The 6,111-nt window shown below is 37.4% G+C and overlaps 1 protein-coding gene across 2 annotated transcripts in view; it reads left to right on the forward strand.

Moving 5' to 3' along the window:
* The window catches only part of LOC108631670 (uncharacterized), a 176,800-nt gene extending 171,434 nt beyond the window's left edge, over positions 1-5,366 (forward strand). For both annotated transcript variants that reach the window (XM_018035776.2, XM_026818973.1), the window contains one exon: positions 1,835-5,366. The gene's annotated coding sequence lies outside the window, so the exon portion shown is untranslated. The remainder of the gene's footprint in view (positions 1-1,834) is intronic.
* The last annotated feature ends 745 nt before the right edge of the window (positions 5,367-6,111 follow it).

Raw genomic sequence — 6,111 nt, forward strand, 5'->3', positions numbered from 1 at the left:
GAACCTGATACGTGCGTAATATCCTCGAGTCATTAATGTAGAGTTCATTAACGGCAGGGTAGCAATTCAGGAGGTCCAGCAAGTTTCAGGTAATTATTAAACACCAGATGTATATATATACGTATACTATTACCAGAGTGCAAGGTTTACCTATAACAGAATTTGCATTCTGTTATTAAAGTTCACAATAGTATTTCGCATTTCTATAAAGCTTCTCAATAGAATAATCATCAATTTTTTGTTAAAATAGAATTCCATACAAGTTAATAAGAATTACAATATTAAAGACCGTGAGTGTATAAAAATGTATACACCTGGAAAGAACGCATTACTCATTGGGTTTTTCTTTTCTATACAGCAACTGTGATGCTCGCTGCTGAGCAATCCTTTCCGCTAACGACGCATTCAATAATGGCAACGTGTTCTCATTACAAACTCCATACGTATCGATCCGTACGCAATAAATCAGAATCGACGTCGAATCGTGGCCGAGATACTTAGGGCGAATCGATGCTAACGCGGCGTGTAAAATGAATAATTAATATATTCAAATGGAGAACACATTTAAACTGTGCAACCGTCATCGGACTTGCACACAACCGCGTACAAGCACACGTGTTCGCCTGTCCAAATATCTATTACACGCACTCACACGGAATCCTCGGTTTCTCATTTGAATTCACACACAAAGACACATTCAGACCCGGAGACAGAGAGGAACGTGTTACGCGTTCTCTGCAGAAACTGTTCCTCCTGTAACGGCGAACAGGCCCGTCTCTTCAATATATTCATACACGAAGTTACATATCCTGACGGTGCTTCAATCTCTGAGGGAGATTGAACCCACGTACTCCCTGTATCTCGGTACACGCGGAGGTCTTACAACGATATCGCTTTAAATTCGTAATAACGCGAGTTTCCACCTAGCCGGTGTTAGTTTTGCAGTCACGTTGAATGACTCGCAGCTTTCCCAAGTACGTTCGCCTGAAATTCTTTACAATCTCCTGTCTTAAGCGTTTAACGTTTCGTTAATAGTTAAACAGAGCCTCGCTTTAATACTCATTTTTCCTCGGTAAAATACTATAGTGTATTCTTTATGAGGGTTTCTCTTAATTTTTTCTTCAGTATCTTTTTCTACGAGATTTACATAGAATTTTATCTTTGCGTAACGATGACCAATATTTTTCCGAGAGTCGGTCGGAAATTCTGTTTGCACAATTCTACTGAACATTTCACAATTTCCTCGCTAGGTTAACTCTTTGATTAAGAAAACGAGAAAATGTAAGAAGAAATTCGAGTGGGACACGTAGATGATAGTCGGATCGCAAAGCTGTTTCGTCCACTGGCGAACGTTGTTACACGGACCCTCCTACAAATAATCGTGAAGCGGGAATGAAATGTGGATTACGGCTGGTAAAAAAAATCTCATCTCCGTGCCCGTTTGTTTTCAGTGTTAATACGTTGTTTCATTTTTATTGCCGGGTCCGTACGTGACCGCATCTGTCTCGAATTGACTTTTCTTTCGTACTCCAAGTTATTAAAGCCGAAACCGTCTTTTTACGTATACATATGTAGATATGTATTGTAGACGGCATATTCTTATGAAAAACGAAACGTTTATCAATGTGTATTACGAACATTGCAATATAAGTTCAGCTTTTGATATTTTGTAATTTTTTACAATGTTTATATTTCCTGTAACAACTCTCGATAATTGCATAAAGCACATGGTTTATATACATATGTAATCTTCAAATATACTATAGACTGTTTCAAGTACCAACAACTTAAAACTAACATAATATATATGAGATGAAAATCAAATTTGTTACAGATCTGTGCATCAACAGCCATGGACATTCGTGGACAGGAGAAAACACGTTGAAATAATGATGCTCACGCGTCGTCGACGAGGTCGCCTGACGCAGAATTCATTCACCGGCCACGATCTTGAGGATGTACGCGAGAGATCCAACCCCTAAATCGTTTTTACCTCTAAACCTGTAGAATTCCCTCTTCTCGATCAATGTAGAAAGAGCTCGGTGATCGTTCTGGTGATTCAATACATTTCTTAGTCGGCAACGAGAAATCGCGTAACAGAAGATTTCCGTTCCATCTCACGGAATACAAAAGTGGGCCATTATACTGTACAGTCTAATTTGATCGAACGCTATAGGGGTGATAATGCGTGGAAAAGTTCATTAACACGTTTGTGCTTATTATCGTGAGACGATAAGGAACATTGGACGAGGGAATACACGGTGAGAGAGTTTGTGTTATTTGGAATGTTGCGTCGATGAGGTTTAGCAGAGATTTATCGCACGTTCCCAGAGAATAGCGGTAAAGCTTATTGGATCGGGAACGTTGATTGAACGAAAGGGTACGAATGTGTTCGACAAGTCGTTCTCTGTTCTAATTATATCTCCCTCATTTTGGAGCAACTAAATAATCCTTTTTTTCTTAAACTCGTTCTTATGTAATGAATTGGGATAAAATATGCAAGGGAATTATGTATAACGTATCAGATTTCGTTTCCTACAATTGTTTGTCTTTTATGCCAGTTATTTTGAAAATTTCACTAACAAATTCATTGAACGCGGAGGGAATATAATTAGAAAATGAAGAATTATTTAACCGCAGAAGATTGTATACCTATAAAGAGGTATGAATATGACTTAATAAAAAGTTTGCCGGAAGATTCTGATGTACATACATGTACTTACCAACATTTTCACACGGAATATCATATTATTTAAATTAACCATGTCGCTAAAAAGGTGTTGCCGATATCGAGTAGAAGGAAAGAAGGGAACCAGTCTAACAACTGGTATTATGGGAAGGTAGGTCATTCATGCCGGAGCAACATTTACCTGCGCCGGAATATCACTTTATTTATGTGAAAAAATTATTTACATGAAATGCTTTCTAAAATTTTCACTTTCCCAATAAAGCAGAAGACTGAACGGTGCTATTTAAATCACAAATATTTTTCTGTAATCTTAACAGATAGAGAAAACGTTTCGAATACAAATGAACCTTTACGCAATTGGGATGCTGAAGAAAACGTTGACACGATAAAAAATAAGCATTGTGCTTATAGTGATAGCTCGTGAATTTTACAACAACTTGTTACGCAAGAGTAAACAGTTGCAAATCATTAAACCGGATCAATTTTTGTTTTCCTCTATAAAATGAAATGAATGAAATATTTTAGCTATGCTGGTGCAGGTAGCAATTGCCAGTGTGTATATATACAAACTGTTGTGCTATTCCTTCCTCCTCATCGCGTTTTCCGAGAATTGGAGAAGCCGACCAATTCAATCGATGCCGACCTGTTCGATATCCCTCATTCAACGTAACTGCGGCCCTCGACATCCCACGTGCGATTCGCGCAATTTTCCACGAGGACTGCTCCTCTAAGCGAGTGGTTTTCCACTTGACCTTCAGGAATCTCCGTTCGCCGAAATATTTCCTGAAAATAATTGGTTACTGAGACAAAGTATAGAGTTCCATTCCCTCAAACAAGTTTTATTATGTTTCATACATAAAAACGTATATACATCAAATATAAGTCGCACGTCTTTCAGTTCCTGTTGAGGCAAAAGAAGTAGTAATACTAATTTTTAATTGATATCTGTCCCACGTAATGTTAAGTTGGAACGTATGAAACATCGCTTGTTTCTAAGATTTGTTTTCTCCAACTGAAAAACATTTACGTATCCTGTTTTGCGTTATCGTTATATTATTATAGGTCAAATTGAACGTCCATTACGTTTGAAAAAAATAATACTTCATATGCACCAACTTAATATTTATTTCCAATTTCCATGTTTAATTACGCAATTAATTTCTTATCATATTTTTGACACGAAGATATTAAATTCGTTCTCTGAAATCGTTTAGACCATCTGCTAATTTTTAGATAAACATATCCACCTGTTAAATATTCAAAATTCGCTTTCTACTAACAGGACCGGTTCCGTTCTTTCAACAAACGTCACTGCTCGATCAAAGATCGCAATCACCGTCGTTAAACGCGATATTGTATAAAAACGCATCGACCATTTCGCTTTTAACACGGTAAAGAGAATGAGGAGGACAAGAGCAACGAGAACAGAAACGCGTGATCGGGAATAACGAATTTTCCGGTCCAAGCAACGTGTGAAAATGTGATGTGCGCGCAAAAAAACGTATCAAAACGAAACTGGCCGACTGCGCAAGGATTTTATCTATACATACATATACACATACAGTACCCCCCCACCCCCAAAGTGTTCGTCTACTCTTTGAAATAAAATACCTTTCCTAAAATTGATCGAGTCAATTTGAATTTATCTGTGATGGTAGACGCATTAATGTACTACATAATTTGTTACAAAATTGCAAGTTGTAGAAACCGCAAGTGAACAAATAAAAGTCGTCTTTTTTTACTATCTCATCTGAGTCTATAATATAATTTCGTTCAACGTATTTTGAATATCCCACATCTCCAGTCTCCCGAAGAAATTCAAATCGAATCGACCAGTTTTAAGATCTTCTGTTTTATAAAGTAATCGAACACTTTTGCGGCTGACCGTACATACATACATATTAAACGTGCACGATCTATACATATTATAAATAGGCCCGATCGATCACGATAAGATTATATTTTTATATGTACATATGGCGTTCCTTCTTGTTATCTTATTAAATATATTGATGAGTCGGTAGGTAGAAAGGCGAACGAACGTGATCGAATGCGTAGTTCGAGAAAAGAGGATCGGTTTTGTCTTCTGGAACAGAATAGATATTGTTTCGAAACAAACGCCTGGATTGCTTTATCCCATGAATGTTTCATGAGAGAAAGCAGGCGGGTGGGAAGCACTGATTTTAAACTCGATCTTCGAACTGTTGAGTGCGATCGATATTATTTCATGAAATTCGTCACGTTTCATTACACGTGAATACTCTATCAATCTTTTACAATCCTTTAATATCCAATAACAAATGCAAATCACTAAATCAATGCATTGATCTAGTATTAACGTGAACAATCTTGTTTGTGTCGATGAAATAAAATATAATAACACGTAGGAAATGAAGGCAATAATTCTGTAAAACGAAGTGGATAAATGTTTTTTAAATAAGCTCATTCCCTGTGTCGTATTATGTCGTCAGAGAGACAAAAGAGATGGCGGTAAGATTAATCTTTTTAGTACAAAGATAGTCGCATCTATCTGTTATCTCCGCATCAAAGCACGAAAAGAAAAAAGAAATGACGGTAGGATTAATGCTTCTTACTTTTTGGTACATGGTAATCTCGATACAATGTGTTTGATTCCAGAATAAGTCTCGAACAAAGTCGGCAAACAATTTTCCATCTATGAAACGACGGTCCAATCGAATTTTTAATACCAAGCAGGACATGTGGTTGCTTTGTCTTTGTGGAAATGGACACAAAGGTTATTGACGAAATTTAATTTTGTTAAAGAATCGGAGAACGTCCGTGATCTACGACGACAAAACGAGAAATAACGTTCGGGTTAACGAGATTTCCACCGTGCGCCGTAGATCCTTTCGAAACCCGGGCGCGATTAAATCTTGCTCGGTTGTTTTTTTTTGGGAGGGAGGAGCGAAAGGGGTGACGTTTATTCCGACGCGCATGGTAAATTCGTATGGCATTTTTCACGTACGAGGATCATCCATCTAGCGTGTATTCGAATAAAAATGCTCGGAGCCGGTACAGAAATAGTTTCACTTGCGATACAAACGACCCGTTGGCAACGGCATCCTGTCGATGTGTAGTTCTTCGAGTGGCAGTCGGACAAACCCATGATTCCGTTTTGATTAATCGCCCCAGGAGATTGACGAATAACCTTTACCAAAATTCCAATGAACCCAATATTTCTTAAATCGCGGAATAAAAATCATAATTTTGTAGCTTCATTTTTATACGTAATTAAATCATTTAAAATCGTAAAGGAACAAAGCAATAATTAATCGATCGTGCTTAGCATACATACAACGATTTATATCGATAAGAAAAATAGTTATATCCCAGTGAGAATTATGTTACATAAATAAAGCCTACGTTAAGGGATCATACAGCGGTGATGCACTCGAGTTTCG

The sequence above is a fragment of the Ceratina calcarata genome, unplaced genomic scaffold (assembly GCF_001652005.2).
Source record: "Ceratina calcarata isolate Rehan_Ccalc_2016 unplaced genomic scaffold, ASM165200v1 scaffold92.2, whole genome shotgun sequence".
Classification (NCBI taxonomy): domain Eukaryota; kingdom Metazoa; phylum Arthropoda; class Insecta; order Hymenoptera; family Apidae; genus Ceratina; species Ceratina calcarata.